The following is a 21605-nucleotide window of genomic DNA, read 5'->3' on the forward strand; positions in this document are numbered from 1 at the left end:
TCTATATTTCTAATTATTATTTATTTTGTATAAATATATTTCTATTTTCATTAATTATCACTTAGTAAAACTAAGAATATGAAGGTTTAAAGTTAAATAACAGTTCATTTAAATTGATATTTTTATTTACTTTTTTTATTTGCCTGATAACAAAGTCACTAATTTTTACTTTAATAACTATTTTGTTTCTTTTTAAAGAATAAGAAGGTTGAACAATAAATAAATTTAAGGATAATTTATATTTTATTTTAAAGTACTTTTTTACAATTAATTAGTAGTAGATCATTATTTCAGATTCAATAATGATAAACTTCAATATTTAAAATAACATTTTCTTGAAATACTAATAAATAAGTAAACAATTAGCAAAAGTTTTATTACTCTTTGTAATTGCAAAGTTAAATTCTGTTTATTTACAGGAATACTTTTTATTTCTGTATCTAAACAAAAATATTTTTAAAAATTAAAAAATAATAATATTGAATACTAAATTGCATACTTCTTTTGCAACAAGATTAAATTATTAACAACAAGATTAACTTTATGGTAGATATTTTTCTAATGTAACAGCTTAATAATTTATTTAGATAAATTCTGTTATTATGCAAATTATCAAATATCATAGAAGATAAGTATAATTGTAGCTTTTTAATAATGAATAATGGACTTTGCATATTTTATCTAATATATAATTTTTACTTATAGATGGGTTTTTCTTTAATTTTTAAACTATAAGTTAATCATAATCAGAGTATTCTAGATAACATAGGCAAAAGAATTTTCATTTCTCAATATTGTTACCACAATGTCTTTATGGCAACAAGAAGATAAAATAAAATAAATTTTTTAATAATGGTTTTTAAGTAAGATCCAGAAATGTTGAAATATAAGAAAAATCCATTACCATATAAATATGTATATATTACCATAGTAAATCATTAAAGATAAAAAAGACATCACTAGCTGACAGATGCAAATGCATAACTATTGTAAAATCGTGCAGTATTCTATTCTACTATCATTTTCAATGATGGTAGTATTGAAAGTGATAGTAGAATAGAATATTGCTGGTAGAAAGACCAATAATCTTATTATCATTTAAATATTTGCAATAATTGACAATTGTCATATCAATTCAACTTAATATTATGTTAATTACACAATAATCAGTTTATTGATTTATCAGCTGGCAGTTGCTTATTTTTTTTTTCTTAGACAATTTGGTATTATAATTCAAATTTATGGATGCTTAGTCATAATAAACTATGTGGTTTTATTAATTACATATTAACTATATAATATACCACACAATAGTTAATATCTATTGATATTTACTTTATAAACTATATGTTATATAGTTTATAAAATAAATGGATTTTAAATAAACTGATCACTCAGTAAATTTAAAAAATACTGTATATTTTTGCTGAAGAAAATTTTTTTTATATTAAATTCATATAAAAAAATTAAAACAGAAATTAAATGTCTTTTTTTATGGGTTATGGTATTTTATGGGTATTCAATTTAAACATAGTCTTGTTTAATTTCTTTTAATATATTGGCAATATATATTGTTTTGCATAATTATAACTTATGTCTGTAGACACTTGAAAAAGGCCTAATGGCCATAGTAACTTTCTTTTCTTTATAAATAAATAAATAAAATATTAAAATCATAATTTTAGTAAAACAATAAAACTTAAAAAAAACCAGATTATGTTTAAACTTTGATTTCATTCAATTTAAACTATTCAGTTTTATCTGTTATATCTGAAAAACATTTGTGTGTTAAATTAAAGACTTCTTTAAATGTAGCTGGTTCTTTTAAATTAATTAATTTAAGAAGAAATTGGAGAAAAGTATTATATTTTTTTTAGTTAATTCTATATTTTATTTGTTATATGAGAGAATAAAATTATTATGACACATATAGACATTGTTTGAAAGATTCATGCTTTCTAATATGTTTTGTTAGTATTTTCAGGCAGACTCATTTTCAAAACCTTCAAAAAGAATAAAAGTAAAAAAATTCAAAAATGTAATTAAATATATCCATATAATTACCTAATGTATATTACTTTAATTTTAGTTTGGATAAGCATTTTCAAGAGAATGGATGGGGAGTTTTTTCATTATAGTATTACACTAAACTTCTATCTAAAATTCTATAAACTCAAAATTCACATCTGGTCATGACTAATTCAATAGAATTTTACCATTTCATCAATATTCTTGACTGAGGAATTATTATAAATATAAGAATTTCTCAGCCAAACTCCATCTGATCTTTACCTGCTTGGGATTTCATTATCTTGTCTTTGAGATCAACTTTTAAGGACCTTTTTCTCCTTAACTTGTTGTTTTGGATAAATTTTATTGTCTCTGTATTCTCCTTTGTGTCTTCTATTTTATCATGTCAGTCTAAGTTGATTTATTTTTTTTAATTTTTATCTCTTTTTCTTTACTTGGCCATTGTTCTCAGTTATTTCAAGCAATCTAAATCTAGATTTTTACATTTTGTTTCTAATTATAACAACTTTTAAGTTTTCCTGGTATATTCATTTTTAACTTTTGCTCTCCTTCTCAGACTATTATTCCTCTTAATATTTGTATCTCTGTTACATTCAGTCTCTTCTGATCTTTATTACTGATATGTAGAATTTTCTTTTTAATAATTTTTATTGTCATCTAATATTTTTTGTTTATTTAGAATCTCTAGTTATTTTAATTATAATTATTAAATTTGTTTTTAAACAGTTTTAACTGTTTTAACATGTTTTTAAATGATCTAATTCAATAAAACTAGAATTTCTACTAAGTATCTCACACCACATAATGTTATCACTGGTTATTGTTATCAGTATAGATTAGATCCAAAGTGATTTTAAATAAGTGGCACCTACTGTATATTTTGTTTGCAAGGCCAAATTTCCATCAACTCAAAATTATGATTAAAAGCTGTTCTTCATAGGTAATTTATACTACTAACATATTTTGGAAAACATTTAGCTTCTTTCTTTGATATATTTTCTGTATCATTTAAAAAATACTGAATACAAGTATGTACATACTTGTATTCAGTATTTTTTACAGATACAGAAAGTACAATACAAACAAACAAACATACATACATACATACATACATACATACATACATACATATGTGTATATGTATATATTCACCTATTGAACACACTATAAATTCTAACTTGGCTTGTACAACTTAATATAAAGGTAAAAGATAAAAATGTTTGAAGGAATCATTCTTTATACTGCAAGTGCTTTGTAAAAGTAAAAATTTTTCCTAACTGCTGTAAAGAAATTTTATGGAATCTGAAGGAACTATTAACAGCTGATACTTTTATGTTTCAAAAGTTTTCTATTATAGTTTTTCTTCACATCATAAGTTCTGTATGTTTGTTAAAAATTATTTGTTTACAGAAAAATAATCCATAATCATCATAAAGTCTGTCCAATTGAAGTATGACACTGCAGTGTTACCAGTTATTTTATTAACAGTTAATCTAATTATGGCTAAAATTGGTATGAAAAGTAACAACGAGGATGTTAATTCATGGTAATTGATGTTAAATAACAATATTAAACCTGAAAAGATAAAAGAACATTTGTGATAAATTCCAATTGATCAATAGAGAATTATTGCATGTTTCATGTAAAATAATTTGAAAATATTAAATCAAAGGGAATGAAAGTAAGTGTGACACTTTGTTTAGTCAAATGAATCTAATTGTATAGTACATTTGAATATCATTTGAAAGAAGTCTAGTAGAACGGAACACAAGAAGGATCTGACAGATTTTGAAAAAGACCAAATTGAAATTTATCTCCATATGAAGAAAATATTTACTGAAATTACTGGTTTGATTGATTGAGACTTACATACATAAACATATACATGCATCATAAAGGTGAAAGGACTGGAAAAAGTAACAACAAACACAAATCCAAAATGATCAATTGACAGAACTTCATCATTTTGCAACCTTCCATCAAAGAGAACAAGTTAATAAACAAAATTAAGAAGGAACTTCCATTATTTATACTGTATGTTGATCTATTAGCCACAATATGCTGATTGTCACTGAAAATGTGCATTTGGTCAAAATGAGACCTACTCCCCTGCAGAACTCAAGACATAAAAAAGCTCTTATGGAATTCACTTGAAACCACTTCTCTAATGCTAACTATTGGCATAAAATTATTGTCTCTGACAACAAGAAATTCAATCTTAATAGTCCTGATGGCTACAAATAGTCTTGAGCTGATCTGCTAAAAACAGGTTTCAGGTGACAGATCAGTGATGTTTTAGGAGGCGTTTGGCTGCAACATGCTCACAAATCAAGTAGTCATTAAAGTCAAAACAACTACCAAGAACTGTGGTAATAGTAGTGGTAAAGTAGCCTGATTTATTATGGCAATTGTTTGGCTGACTATTAAAAATTATTGTTGGGCTTTGAGATGTTTATAGATATATAACTACAAGAACTATCAAGATATTATAGAACCGCAACTTAGATACATTTGGACAACTGATTATATGATCAAACTTTGTCTTGTAATGAGACTATACAACATTCCATGTTTCAAAGTCCATCAGAAGCTTCTTCAAACACAATAATATCATGCTCTTTGATGATTGGCCACCTTATTTGCCTGATCTAAACTCAATTGAGAATCCTTGTGATGATTTGTACCGTAAAGCTTATATCACAGATAAGCAATATACCACTGTTATAGAATTAACTACTGCAATCTTTTATGCATAAGAGGAATTGGACATTACATGGTTACAAACCCTCATCAATTCAATGCCAAGTTAATTGTGTAGCCAAAAGTAGTGGTAAAACCAGCTTTTCAGTTGGCTTCTAACCAAAAAAAGCATAAATGTGATAACTCAAATGAACAGTTGTGATGCAGCCTATTCTCCACCTTTTTAATTTTCTATTAACTGATTTTGATTATTTTTGTACTATAACTCAGGTACCCCTCACAAGTGTTGTACATCAAATATGAATTCGTTTTGATTAGTTATTAAAGAGCAAAACCTTTAGCATAATATTTCACTTTGACAGGTTTTACTTTTCTCTAAAGAGTCATTCTCATCTTGCCAAGAAACTATTGTATTGAAAAGAGATGATTATAAAAGAATTTTGAAATATACAAAACAAGACAGAGTTGATAGGAAAGTTCTTTGTTCTTGAAAAATTCTGGTACAGTAAGTGGCTGTCTTTACCAGAATTTTCATATACATTAAAAAGAATAAGTTGATAGCTTTGTGATTATAAACAATAGAGATGAATAAATATAAGAACATAAGAATATTTTTCTATGTTTATATTCCAGATGTCATATTGATTTCTATATTGATTAGGCTTGATTCCTGTAATGACTGTATTGGATACTGTTTGAAAATCAATTAAGTTAAGAAGATATAACACAGTGGCGTGCCATGACATTTGATGATAGGGAAGCTGTGTTTCTGCAAGAAGCCGACTTCCAGGGGCAATCACTTAATTGAGCATCAGTGATGGTCTAGAGTCCATTCGTATTCGTTTGTTCGATAAGCCAGTAAAAACCACAGACTTCTCTAAATGTATTTTTAATATCACAATTACAATCTGAATCGCTAGCCATGATATAAGGACTAAAATTAAAAATAAAATATTAAAAACTTATTTGGTGAAATAAAATGTGTGGTGGATATACATATCTGATACAAAATATTCTTCAATTATATGAATATACTTTTAAAGAAAATTATAATTAAATATAGCTTTGTNGTAGACTTCTCTAAATGTATTTTTAATATCACAATTACATTCCGAATCGCTAGCCACGATATAAGGGCTAAAATTAAAAATAAAATAATAAAAACTTACTTGGTGAAATAAAATGTGTGGTGGATATACATATCTGATACAAAATATTCTTCAATTATATGAATATACTTTTAAAGAAAATTATAATTAAATATAGCTTTGTAAAGAAACATATAGTGTACATAAAATAACAAAATCTTCTTTACTTTTTAAATCCTAAAACAATCCACCTAGTCAAATAGCTTCCTATGAGTGGCTAATGGATGGAATCAGAGACAGTCTTGGTAGGTGTGCAGTGCACGCATGCATGCATGCATGCAGGCTACCAAATCCTGACAGTGCCAATACCGATCAATGTCAAAATGCCTCTTGTTGCATCATTAGTATACCTCAAAGGATGTGACAGGGTTGTTGTACATTTTAAACGTTTCTCGCCATAACTGTAAAAATCTACATGTGTTAAACTTAATACTAAGTAGATTGCCCGTTATTCGTCTTCTAACTAATTCGTTTTAGGACCACATGTCCACAGAAATTTCCAAAATTTACAACTTTTCAGGCCCTTTCCTTGAACTGGAAAAATTTCTGTCTTTATTACATCTAATATTACAAAGAAATCAGTTTCCACTGTACTCGGCTAGAGATTGATTTGGTTAAGCTTTTGTTTAAGTGAAATTCCGGCTCTTTCAGCAGGGTTTATTTATGTCCCTAATTCCCTAATCTCTTAATTAATTAACTACTTCTTAACTAGAAATAAGTTGAAACTGGTTACTTTGTACTTGAATATTTGTAGTCTTGGGAAAGATGTGGAAAGACAAATTTTTATGACAATAGATACATAAATCGTAAATTTAAGGAAAATAAATTCTAGAGCTTTTTTTTGTACCTTGTGCATTTCATTCATTAAATTTAGTTGTAAATGATGCTGCCAAAGTAACAATTCATTTTTTTTAACATTGTACAAGAATTGTTCATGTTATTTTCTTCATCCCTTTATAAATGGGACATACTAACTTATAATATCACTAGTTTAACATTGAAATCTGTAAGTAATACAAGATGGGAGAGCAGAATAAATATATCAAATATTTTAATGGATTTTTTTTAAACTCCTGTCAACTATACAGAACTAGCATAAAAAACATACCAGTAAACTCCTATCGGTTGGGTTAAGTTATAAATCTACTTATTCACATAATGGGGCGAGGGCAGCCAAATATCTAGCATGCAGATGGCTAACAGCCCAGAACCGGTCCTGGATAGAATTATTGGAAGCATTATACAAGATTTTTTGTGTGTAGCATCCACCAACTAAACCGCATGAGGTTGGTGTTCTGTAAAGCGCATGCACAAATGCGTATAATCTGGCTGCTTTACACCATTCAGATATTCAATACAGTGCTTCCATTCCACCACTGATATTCAAATATACAATAGCAATCTTATTGTGTTTTTTACATGTAGTATAGAAATTTATAATAAGATACATAATGTGGTTATAATAAAATATTAATTTTAATTAATTCAAAGTATGTTAAAATATGAAAATAATTGTGCAATATGTATTTATATTTTAGAAAATACAAGGGAAGCAGCACTTCCATCACTTTCAAAGATGGCATGCCACTGATATAACATTAACATGAACTAATGAAAATATCAATAATAATAATTTTTTAGTTCCATTCTTTAAATTTTAAAGTTTTTTATAGTGTTTTTACATCAAAAAATGGGAGTTTGATAAGCAATAATGGAGCTTTAGTTTTTTTTTTAGACATATCTTGTATTACATATATAATATATATATAACCAAGGATTTCTACCACACCGGGTCATATAACACAAATATGCGTACTTCTAAACCAATATCCGGCATGAAAACTCCAAACAAAGATTGGCAAACACTTTCGATGCCTCTCCTGGGCTCTTCTTCAGGCCAAATTTACTGTATTGGATTCTTTAATCGAATGTTTTTAAATAAGAACGTGCTCAGTTACTAGAATTTCAAAAAAAGGAAGGTAATCACGTGCCTTTCAAATTATAATTTCTTTATAATTTATATACGTGGAGATATGTTGTGCATATCTCATAATAATCTCGTGTATCTTATAATCACGTGCCGTGTCTAAAAATATAATTTTAACTAGTAGCAATACGATTTTAACTAATCACGTGCCGTTTCTAAAAATAATTTTAACTAGTAGCGATACGATGTGCGTATCCCATAATAATCTCGTGTATCGTATAATAAATTACGATTCATCATCCAATAGATACTGCCACGCTGTTGAAAGATTCATTTCTTCTTTAAGATTGATGCAGGTTGATTTGCAATCTGCTTTGTAGATTTCCATCGCTTCCAAGGTTCTTAGATGTTCCTGATAATGAGTGATGTGGATGATTCGTGCCTCATTAAAAATCGGGGTTATGTCCGGGTTTGTTGCATATGTAGACAATGCTGTTGTATATTTGCTGTGGGTGATATCTGCTTTATGTTCCTTTATTCTATATATATACAGGATACAGGCATATATACATATATTTAAGAAAATAATTTTGAAAATTTTTGGTAAACACTTTTTTGCATGATTCATATATATATGTTACTGTGAATTACTGATATCTGGCAAATGTCAACATTCTCTGGTGAATGTCAGCATTTGCACAGTTGTTTCGTGTATGTATGAAATATTTGCTAAATATCATTATTTCTCACTTATTTACTTATATTTTACTTATTGGTGAATGTTGAATAAAAATATTTTTATTATGTTAAGACAAAAATGCAACTTTTTAATATGTCAAACTAGGAGAAAGCTTAAGTAACAGCACATGTAAATAAACTGTTGAACCTAAAACGAACAGTACATTCTTAATCATTAAAGAAAATAATACAACAATAAATTTACACACAAATTATGTGATTAACAATCTTATTTATTGCAACAACTTAAACCGTTATGGCACTTTGAATTGCACAAGAGTCCCTTGCTTTTACAACCACATTTATTCATGGAACACTTCTTTTTGCAATGACAGCGTGTATAGCCTTTCCCTCCACTTTTCGAATTAGCTGCAGCTGCTTCTCTCAGCAATATTTTTTGAGAAGAAATCTCATCTATGGAAAGTAACTTTTCTTTACAAATTATGAACTGATTACATTATTACGTGATTACAAACTGATCTGTTAATGGTGTCTTTTATCGGATATCGCCGATGCCTTACCGATGACCTCTCTCATCCTCTGCCACTCGACCTGACAAACCGATCCCCATCTCATGAGATCAAAAGAACAAAAACTCCATCTAGTGACAAAGTGGACGGTTTCCACCAAACCATTGCCTGGAAAAGAGGTATGACCTTGTCCTACCTCCAGTTACCCAAAAAGGATTTGGCGATGGACTGTTGCCTCTCTGTCAACATTGGCTTCTCAGGTGTCGTTTCAACCTCCACCAAAGCTTATTTGTGCTTGTCGACATACACCGGCGATTGTTCGAATGTATAATAATATAATCAAATATTCGGTCTTTCACCGATGTATTTTGTATGTGTCGACATTCACCGGAGAGTATCGATATTCTCTAATTTCAGTCTTTCACAGTAATATATACATAATTACTTTGGAAAAGTTTCTTCAAAATATTTATAAAAATGTTTATTTACTTATATATTACTCTTATAACAATATTCTTTTTATTGTTAGATTAAAGTGTGTAACAAACTATAATTACATGTTTTGTATTATATATTAAGTTACTATTTAATTAACAAAAAACTAAATAAATAAATTTCCATTATTTCTCAATATAGGGGAGCAATTGGTAAATATGCACTACAAAATTAATGATGTTCCTGCACAGGGTATGTGTTTACATTTTTTATAATTTTTTACTTAATCCATAAGCTCATTTTTTAATTAGAAAAAGTTTTGAATTTAAATAAAGATTTTTTTATGTCATATAATTCAAGAAAAATATATTTATTTAAAAATATTTAAGCTGACTTTTTTTATTTTAATTTTTTAAGAAAATATTTTTTTTATATATATTTCATTACACTTTTTGACAGAGAAGAGAATAATATTTGTTTTTTGCAGAAGTAAAAAGAATTTTTTATCAGTTTGACAAATACTCTTGAAATAAGTTTAGAAATAAATAATGAATTTTTATAGATTTAATAATATTATTAAATCATACTAATATTAATCTGAATATAGGGCATCTGTAAATTAAAGAATGTTATTGTAATGTTGTTGTTATAAAAAAAATTAATTTATTGAGATGACTTCAAATTTTATGAAAATAACTATTGAAAAGAAATTATGCAGATAATATAATTCTAAGCCATCATCAGATAAATAATAATAATGTATTAAATAAAATTATTTTATTGAATTTTATATAAATTAAATTCAAAATGGNTGCCGTTTCTAAAAATAATTTTAACTAGTAGCGATACGATGTGCGTATCCCATAATAATCTCGTGTATCGTATAATAAATTACGATTCATCATCCAATAGATACTGCCACGCTGTTGAAAGATTCATTTCTTCTTTAAGATTGATGCAGGTTGATTTGCAATCTGCTTTGTAGATTTCCATCGCTTCCAAGGTTCTTAGATGTTCCTGATAATGAGTGATGTGGATGATTCGTGCCTCATTAAAAATCGGGGTTATGTCCGGGTTTGTTGCATATGTAGACAATGCTGTTGTATATTTGCTGTGGGTGATATCTGCTTTATGTTCCTTTATTCTATATATATACAGGATACAGGCATATATACATATATTTAAGAAAATAATTTTGAAAATTTTTGGTAAACACTTTTTTGCATGATTCATATATATATGTTACTGTGAATTACTGATATCTGGCAAATGTCAACATTCTCTGGTGAATGTCAGCATTTGCACAGTTGTTTCGTGTATGTATGAAATATTTGCTAAATATCATTATTTCTCACTTATTTACTTATATTTTACTTATTGGTGAATGTTGAATAAAAATATTTTTATTATGTTAAGACAAAAATGCAACTTTTTAATATGTCAAACTAGGAGAAAGCTTAAGTAACAGCACATGTAAATAAACTGTTGAACCTAAAACGAACAGTACATTCTTAATCATTAAAGAAAATAATACAACAATAAATTTACACACAAATTATGTGATTAACAATCTTATTTATTGCAACAACTTAAACCGTTATGGCACTTTGAATTGCACAAGAGTCCCTTGCTTTTACAACCACATTTATTCATGGAACACTTCTTTTTGCAATGACAGCGTGTATAGCCTTTCCCTCCACTTTTCGAATTAGCTGCAGCTGCTTCTCTCAGCAATATTTTTTGAGAAGAAATCTCATCTATGGAAAGTAACTTTTCTTTACAAATTATGAACTGATTACATTATTACGTGATTACAAACTGATCTGTTAATGGTGTCTTTTATCGGATATCGCCGATGCCTTACCGATGACCTCTCTCATCCTCTGCCACTCGACCTGACAAACCGATCCCCATCTCATGAGATCAAAAGAACAAAAACTCCATCTAGTGACAAAGTGGACGGTTTCCACCAAACCATTGCCTGGAAAAGAGGTATGACCTTGTCCTACCTCCAGTTACCCAAAAAGGATTTGGCGATGGACTGTTGCCTCTCTGTCAACATTGGCTTCTCAGGTGTCGTTTCAACCTCCACCAAAGCTTATTTGTGCTTGTCGACATACACCGGCGATTGTTCGAATGTATAATAATATAATCAAATATTCGGTCTTTCACCGATGTATTTTGTATGTGTCGACATTCACCGGAGAGTATCGATATTCTCTAATTTCAGTCTTTCACAGTAATATATACATAATTACTTTGGAAAAGTTTCTTCAAAATATTTATAAAAATGTTTATTTACTTATATATTACTCTTATAACAATATTCTTTTTATTGTTAGATTAAAGTGTGTAACAAACTATAATTACATGTTTTGTATTATATATTAAGTTACTATTTAATTAACAAAAAACTAAATAAATAAATTTCCATTATTTCTCAATATAGGGGAGCAATTGGTAAATATGCACTACAAAATTAATGATGTTCCTGCACAGGGTATGTGTTTACATTTTTTATAATTTTTTACTTAATCCATAAGCTCATTTTTTAATTAGAAAAAGTTTTGAATTTAAATAAAGATTTTTTTATGTCATATAATTCAAGAAAAATATATTTATTTAAAAATATTTAAGCTGACTTTTTTTATTTTAATTTTTTAAGAAAATATTTTTTTTATATATATTTCATTACACTTTTTGACAGAGAAGAGAATAATATTTGTTTTTTGCAGAAGTAAAAAGAATTTTTTATCAGTTTGACAAATACTTTTGAAATAAGTTTAGAAATAAATAATGAATTTTTATAGATTTAATAATATTATTAAATCATACTAATATTAATCTGAATATAGGGCATCTGTAAATTAAAGAATGTTATTGTAATGTTGTTGTTATAAAAAAAATTAATTTATTGAGATGACTTCAAATTTTATGAAAATAACTATTGAAAAGAAATTATGCAGATAATATAATTCTAAGCCATCATCAGATAAATAATAATAATGTATTAAATAAAATTATTTTATTGAATTTTATATAAATTAAATTCAAAATGGGAAAGATTAATTTCATTATATATTGATAATTTTTTTTTAAATGGGTTAGTTATACAAATTATCAATATATGATTTGTTATGATATATGTACTGTACAGTACATACAAATGAAATAAATTAGGGATATACAGTATACTGTGTTTTGTTTTAATTTGTTTTAAATCACAGTCTAAAACAGGAGCTTTTAAGTCACTATCAACCCCCAGGAAGGATTACAGTCGACCCCCCTATAACATGGATTCCTATAGTTCAGATTCCTATATCACGGCGAAAAAATTGCGACAGTATTCGTACAAACATGCTAAAAAAACTTGTATAATTTGGTAAAACATCATCGCTGAATCATGTCGCAACAGGATTGGTCGAATCTAGACCAATAGAGGATATTGTACAAACCATTGAGTTTAAATGAGCAGCGGACCTACTAAAAACCATTTATTATTTAACATTCATAAAAATTATATTTAAATAACGTTCATAAAAATTATATTTATATTAATGACATCTCCAAAGTTCAGTGAATTTTTCGCAAAAAAAATAATTTATCAGGAAGCACGCAAGCGTCATTCGATGATAAGCTCCACAACGAAAACAAGCTTAAGCAATGGTGTAGTGGAACGGTGCACGCTCGGTAAGTAATCCTACAATTTTTTGTTTATAGCATAGTTTATATGGATTATTCCCAAAAAATTATACATATTTTGGAAATGTTGAGTCGAATTAATCTAGAATCGATTAATTTTATGGAAGAAACCTTTCAAACAGCCGTAGTCCATAAACTGCGTAAGTGCCGGTCTGTGATTGGCTGGACTCCTAGAAGCTGGATTCATAAATCTCGGAACGTATCTACCGTGTTATAGGGAGTCGACTGTACAATATTTTCTTACTATCGATTATTCTTCATTACATTTTTATTACTGACAGTTATTTAATCAATATTTATAAAATTAATATTGTTTATAACGAATTATTGTAGAATGCATTACCGATATGGAGAGCGTCACTTTCCAGTATAATAACAACAAAGTATAAGCTATTTCTATTTAGAACTATAAAAATATTAAATGTTTGTCCTAATAAATTTCTGTTTCTAAATTCACTCCAGTTGTAAGCACGTTCTAAGAAACTACTCTTTTGGTTCAAAGGTTTATTTTTGTAATTATTTGCTTTTGCCAAATCCTGAAAAGGTTCTTGAAAGAATCATTGATCCAGGACCAGCAATATTTCTGAAATCAAAATATCACTTATTCAAAAAGTAAATGATTAGATACAGAATGTAGACTTGAATTCCTTTCTATATTGAAAATACTTCTCTGAAATTTTTTTAAAAATCCTATCAAAATCTCCTTCAAAAATGAACAAAAATTTTTTTCTTTTCAGTATATATTGGTAATATTACTATACAAATACAAATCCCTATCTATTTATATATATATCAATAGATAGGGATTTGTATTTCTATATTGATATATATATATATATATATATAACGTCTGTCTGTTTGTTCTCTATACACTTCTAAACATTTTGACTGATCTGCATCTTTCATAGTTACTCTCTAGTTATGCGGAAAATATAAGCTACCATGAAATCTGAACATCTCAGTCCATTCTCTGATTTCATCTCCTTGACACTTAGTGATGAACATAACAATGGAAGGCTAAAAGAACCGAACTTTTAATATAGTTTTCATTTTAATGTTTGTTTTTATGATTTTTCCTACCAGGCAGCGCCGGGCATATCTGCTAGTGTATGTATAAAAATTATAGGGTAAAACGAGATGAGATTCCTTGTCGGAAAAGACTCCTAGAGGTTGTTTATTCAAATAATAATAATCAGTGGAACATGTCACCAGTCACTTTAATGGTGACTATGCTTAGCGTTCTTATGCTTCATTATTTTTTAAATGGTTGTTTTGCTGATTTTTTTTCTGTTAGAAATAAGTTTCTGTTTATCATCGCTCTATAAACTTTTTGTGACATTCACATTTACATGAAAGGCTTTGAAATTCGAATATGTTTATGTAATGTTTCTATTTCATGTGAAAGTCGGGTTAGTTGGTTGTATTGTAGTCGAAGCCAGAGGTTCTAATGATTTTAATGTAAAATATAGAAATACGCATCTCTCCAGTACGGATTCAGTGAGATGTCTAGTGAATTTAAGGGAGAGAGATGTGTACTTTTTCTGAAATATCTTATTATGAACTTAATTAAATTTATTAATTTTAGATGACTACTGAATATAAAAGAAGGATAACTGGTGCCAACAGAGGAAAATAGGCTGAACAGGACTTAGTCCTTTTATCTGAAACAGTACATAATAATCCTCTAAATTACTATCAAGCAAGCAAAAATTTAACATNTAACACCTGCACCTAATTTCGAGGGTGGGAGAAGTGCCCGGGATGGGTTCGAACGAGAGTTTAGACTAATTCATTATATTAGGAGGCGGAAAAGTTGTTGAGATGGGTTCTTACAATAGTTTAGACCAGATACATTCGCGAAAGTGGTCGCTTATTACAGGTGTTGTGTGTTGTTTCGGACCAAAAATCGATGCCCGCGGTCGCGTTACACAGGTGGTCGTTTAATACGGGTAACTTATACGAAGACTCTATGGATAAACTATTCCGTGCCAGAAATTTTTGCCCGTTTTGGCAGGTGCCCGTCGAATGCAGGTGGTCGCTTAAGCAGTTTTCACTGTATTTAAAACATTTCTGTATACATCATTGATTATAAATGGCTTATGAAAAATGGACAAGTATAATAAAATCAGTATTCTAACTACTGAATGGTCTCTGCAAAATGTTTGTTTTGCATAGAGACAGATGTTAGAAATTGTTTCAGCTAAATGGAGAAAGATGATGATACGAAAATTTAAGGAATCTGCAACACATTAAATACTGCATAATACATAAATATATTTGTATTCATTTGAGATAATATTCATTACATTGAAAATAATTCAATGTTGCAAATAATTAATGTATTTAATACAAACAAATCAGAACAGTCCAATCTAATGAATAACATGTTTGAAAAATCATTTTTAAAAATGTTATGCTAGCTTCCTTATTGTATTATTCATTCTTAGCAATTCCTCTTTGCTGTCATTTGTATTACACTATAAAAAAATAATCATATTCATTGTACTTTTTCCAAATAAAGGTGGAAAACACATGATCTTGGAATATTTCCAAAACAGCTTAATTCTATTTTCATTTGTACAGTGATGTTAATATTTATAATATAGTAACCAAAAATCTTTTGAGTTATAGAAAATAATTTGATTTAAAGCTGATTTCATTGTTAAATTTTTAAAATTTATCCCAAGTTTTTGAGTTATTAATTAACAAACTCAAATCACCCCTGAGCAGTATAATCCTCTATTGACACAGATCAATATTATTCTGTATTGAATGTTTTAATCATTTTAACACTAAATAATCTGAATGCTTAGCAAAAAAGCATGCAAAAAGGTAATTCTTTATAAATCATTCATGAAACATTCTTTAAAATATAATTCATTGATAGCAAGAAAAATTCATAAATCATAATCAGTAACTTACAATTGCATAATGTAAGTCTTTGTGACTTTTACTTTTGAATGTTTCTTTTTATGAATAATATCCATCATAATTTTATTTTATCTGAATATGAATAAAGCATGAAACATTAGCATCGTTTGCCTGATAATTATATTAAAAACTTGCTGTGTAGATAATTGACATGTTTATAACTAATTAATATTGTAAATATTTAAGTCTGCAACTAATAATTTCTGGAACTTTTTTGAAGTTTTTGTGGAAACATCATTTATTATCTAAGTTAACAATAACTTTCAATTGAAATTTTATTGCATAATTCTTTTCTTTATGATTATTTTTGAAAAATTGTTACATTTTATAGCCTATATGAATGTATTTTAAAAAATGCTTTTAAGAATAATTCCATTTTTTATGTTAATTTGAAATAAAAGTAACTGCATCAAAAATTTAATTATGGATGTTGTGTACTTTTATCCACATAGAAGAAAGCTACTGCTTATTTTCAGATATCATACTGAAATGTATGATTGTTGTCTTTGAAAATGGAGATACAAATTGCAATACATGTGATGGGGATTATCCTTTCACCTTTATTGACATAATCTTATGTATATTTCTGTTATATTTATCAAATAAAATTTCAGTAAAAATGCATAAAGTATTATTAAAAAATGTGATATAAATTTTATTTGTAAGAAAAATTTTGAAAATTATAAAGTTTTAACTAATAAATGCCATCTATTGGTATATCTTTAGTATGTATGTATTATTTTTTAAATAATACTATAGTTTTTTTCAAAATACAGATTATAATCCTATTTCTTGTGTTAATAATAATATGTATACAGTAGTTATAAATAATGATATACTTTACTTTTCAAAAGGACATCATTCAGATAGCTGAACTTCGATAGATTTTGTTGTTTAAACAATTTCTTTATCATCATTCAATGCACTATTTGAAGTTCTATGAGAATCTTCTTTTTTTAGCATAAAAATGAGTTTGGATTGCCCTTGAAGGAAATCCTTCATTTTTGTCCTATTTAGGTAGTGTTAAAATTTTAATTGAGAAAGAAGTAATTTTGTTAGGAAAAGTTTTAAGTTAGTAATTCATTATTATAATATCAAAAATTAAATTTTCACATAAAATCTAAATTGGTATTTTGAAATGTAACAAAACATTAATTTGAATGAATTTTATTATATTTTATTATGAACAATATTAATGTACACCTGCAACTTGCATTAATCTTATTTTATACATATGCATAAACCCATTTGACCCCTTGATTTACAAGGAGTAATTGTTCTAAATGGTATTTTTGGGCTGCAATTATTTGAAAAAATTATAGACCTATAAATTCCCACTGTCATTTGTCTGTCTTTCCTTAATCTTGAGAATGGAGTTAAGTAGATGAAATCCGAGACCAGATATGGAAAACCTTTTGGACAGGAGGCTCCAATTAACTATATATGAACTTCTGATGCAAACTGGAAGCTATGTTATTTTAATTCAAAACTTTCCCCTAAAAGCAGCTAATAGATGACTAGCATAACTCTATTGTTAAAGGAAAAGTATGATGTACAGAGGCAAGCCACTACTAATTTGAGGCAGAGAGCATTTTAAATTAAATAAATTAAAAATGTGATTAAAAATTGCAGCCCAGCATTGTGATAATGTCACAATAAATAATTGCTCATTATGAAGTTAAAAACTGCATAACGAGTCCAAATTGAGTCCATTAATAAAAAACAAACGCTTATGTATGTTTTAAAAATATTTATTTTGTATTAATTTCATGTATAAAAATTTATCCTTAGCTATTTTTAACACACTGATTGTTACTAATTTTTCACTTTGTCACAATTAAAACTGATTAATGTCGACTAGAAATCTCACTAATTCCATATTTAAAAAAAAAAATGTTCTAACATGCAAAATATTTATATGTCTATGCCTGCTCTTGTGAAATACATGCATTCAAAGGATTATTTAGAACTTTTATCTTTTTTAAGTATTCAAAGGTTTTTTGTTTTTTATCTGTTTGTGATATTACAATGTAACTGTGTAATCTAGAGATTCTCTTCACAAACTGTGCACTTTTTATTTCTTTCTTCTTTATTAAAATCATGCTGATCATTGATTTAGCCATATCACATTCACTCAATTTCCTACATTTTTTCCATTTCCTCACTTAGGCATGAAAAAAATAATAATAATTTCCAAGTTAATTTCTCACTGTTTTGCCAATTATAGCTAAAATTATATAGAAGAAGAATTTTAAAAATGTACTTTTTAATTGCTGAAGATATAAATAAACATATTTGAACCTTACAAACTATAATAAAGACAATGACTAATCAAAGTAGGAAAACCTCAACATGTCATATGCATGTACTGTACATGCCTTGTTGGTCAATAGTATTCCTCTGTGTTCATTGAAGGAAGCATCTATGTTTTTTGTAACATTTTGATTTTTGTAGATAAAAATTCTTTGTTGTAGCATCATTCATTCTAGTATATCTCAATATATATGACCATAATTATATTATTTGGAGTAATAAATTAATGAACTAATCTATGTACAAATAAATTTTTTTACTCTTTCTGTTCTGTAGGCACTAAGATTTCTATTTATTCTTATCCATTAAGGGTTTAATTGTAATAGCTATCTCAGCCTAGCTGTCAAATAAATAAAAATAATGCAATTATTTAGTTTTTAATTCAATAAACATATTTAATGTTTGTTCATTTACTTATTCAAGAAAAATTACAAGAAAAATCCTCAGATTAATAGATACATTAAAATAGAGTCTAAATCAAGGACAGATTTCTGAAAATTTAAATCTCAATAGATATAGACTGGAGATTTAATACTTATAAGTTAATCACCAAACATATGCCGTAAATCCATCGGGCTAGTTTTAAGGCTAATTACTAAATAAATTACGTAATTAATTTGGCACTAGAGGTAAGCGTTAGGCGCCATCTCTTATTAATATTAATAATTATAAATAAATTAATTAATTTAAATAATTTAGAACCGCTGGGAGAAAAAATCGGCCCGGAGCGGGACTCGAACCCACAACTCCTGCTTACCGTGCAGATGCGTTGCCAGTTACGCTATCCGGACCTCCGATCCGATCTCCTCTTCCAGCGTATAACTATGTAACCATCGACGGTTATTACAATGCCGGCTGGGGACACATTCAGTGCCCACGTCCTACTCCTATAAGGCACTCAACCGGCCATCGCAAGCCCCGGCAAGGCGTAATATATATAAACATCGCTAAACCCGATGTAATATAGCTAATCACCAAACATATGCCGTAAATCCATCGGGCTAGCCCGATGGATTTACGGCATATGTTTGGTGATTAGCTATATTACATCGGGTTTAGCGATGTTTATATATAAATACTTATAAGTTTTATCAGATTGACACAGGATCAAATTTTCAACATAATTATTGTTTCTAGTTTTTGTTTGCTTTTTTATTATTATTTATAATAAAACTGACATTTAACATTACTAAAATTTATATTTTTTTCAAATAAAAATGAAACTAGTATCAGTTAAAATTAAATAGATATTTGTTACATGCTAGATTTATTCTGGCATTAGTATTTGCAGAGATTTGATATTTATTAGAGAATTGTTGTTTACATTAGAACTAATTATGAAGCTATAAAATTGCTAGTATTAATTCTGAACTTTAATTAGGAAATTATACATCTAGTTAAATTTCTGTAATTATATTATTTTGATCAGATGTTTTCATTTGTCAAAATAAGATTACCTTTTTGTTTTCTTTCTTTGATATCCATGAAAATTCCTTATAAATTTTTAATGTTTTAGCCATTAGCATAAGAATATGATCTTTATAATTTTTTATTTTTAATTAATAACTTTTGCCATCAAGAATTATTTGTTCTTTGTAGAAAATATTTCTTATTAGTAAAGAATGCAACTGAGCTGATTTTAGCAATTGTATTGGAAACTGTTTATAATCTACTTATTCTGCAAGTAGTAACATCCTACTTATTTAAGAACAATCATTTCAAATTGTGATCTCAGAAGATATATTTTAGTAATGATTTTTAACATCAGGTAAGGAAACCATGAATGTAAATGGTTCATCCTAATTTCTGGGGACCTACAGTTTTAATCATCAGTGAACTCTAGCATCAATAAATTAGTAAAATTTTTGCTATGTCTGAAACATTTTAACAATTATTATGCCAATAAGTAAATTTTTGTATTCATTTGCTTTTTGCAGTTATCTGTTTTCAGATGTAGATTGACTAAATTCAGTTCTAACATAGTTTAATTCTACTGCTACAGCTACAACTACATTGTGGCATTTTGGTCTTATATTTTTTAGCTTAAACTGCAAAATTTTCAATCATTTTATTTTTTAAGCTAGTATGATATGAAGCAAATTAATATTGACATTATAAATATTTTGGACATCTTATTATTGTACTTTTCTACACACTGACCTAAATTTTTTCCATTTATCCTACAAAGTAAAAGCTCAATATAACAGATCACCATGGGACCGAAGAAATTAGTCCATTATAATGAAAGTCCATTTTATCATGATTACCCATTACTATGGACTTGTCCATTATATTGAAAAGTCCATTATTATGCAGTAGAATCACATCAAAATGGATCTTGATAATGGACCTGGAGAAAATATCTACTGTTCACTAATGTTTTCTCCATTTCAGGAGCCAAATCAATGTATTTTTACCTCATTTCAGCAGATCTGTTACCATGAATATAAGGGGATTCTACTGTATATAGTAACACTTACTTGTCCATTACTGTATATTAATATTGTAGACAAAAGTCAATTAGGTAGTGGACAAAATTTCAGTTGTAAAGTATAGTCAGACATTATTTTTACAAGTGTAATAAAAATCTGTCTATCAGTAAAACTAAAGCTTTTTGTTTTCTTTTATGATTTATGGCTTTGCTTTACACAACAAATCCAAGACTTGTCACTCAGAGAAAACAAAACAAAAACTAGACGCAGTTTTATATTTATTTTTTGCAAATAAAGTAAATAAAACAATGACCATGATGAAATAAATAAAATGCTGATTGTAAAGAAATAAAACAGTGACTAAAATGTCCATAATAATAGAAGGACAGTGGTCTGCAGGACCTGAAAAATAATTCATAGCAGTGGGAATCGAATCCATTATAAAGGAGTCCATTACAGTGAATGAGTTTTTTTATAATTTTCCTACACTTTTGGCTGGACCATCAGTCGTCTGTTATAATGTGAGATCCTTTATATTGGGGTCCATAATATCAAGCATTTACTGTATTTCTCTATAGTGTGTATAAAAATTTATATGCAATTATATAAAAATTTGAATTAAGAATTACAAAATTATTTGTGATTGTTCTTTATTGAAATGAACTAAGAAGGAACTTGAAAGACTAAAAAATGAATAATAAAGAAACAACTTCAAATTCTTTAAAAATATAACAAGATAAAAAAATTGTTATATTGTTTGTTTCCTGATGATGGTCAT

General features: G+C 27.7%; 1 protein-coding gene across 1 annotated transcript in view; it reads left to right on the top strand.

The window, feature by feature from the left end:
• The window catches only part of LOC111633991, a 271060-nt gene that overhangs the window by 179158 nt on the left and 70297 nt on the right, over positions 1-21605 (top strand). The window lies entirely within an intron of this gene.

This window comes from Centruroides sculpturatus, unplaced genomic scaffold (assembly GCF_000671375.1).
Source record: "Centruroides sculpturatus isolate CEXI.00-Female unplaced genomic scaffold, Cexi_2.0 scaffold679, whole genome shotgun sequence".
Taxonomy (NCBI): domain Eukaryota; kingdom Metazoa; phylum Arthropoda; class Arachnida; order Scorpiones; family Buthidae; genus Centruroides; species Centruroides sculpturatus.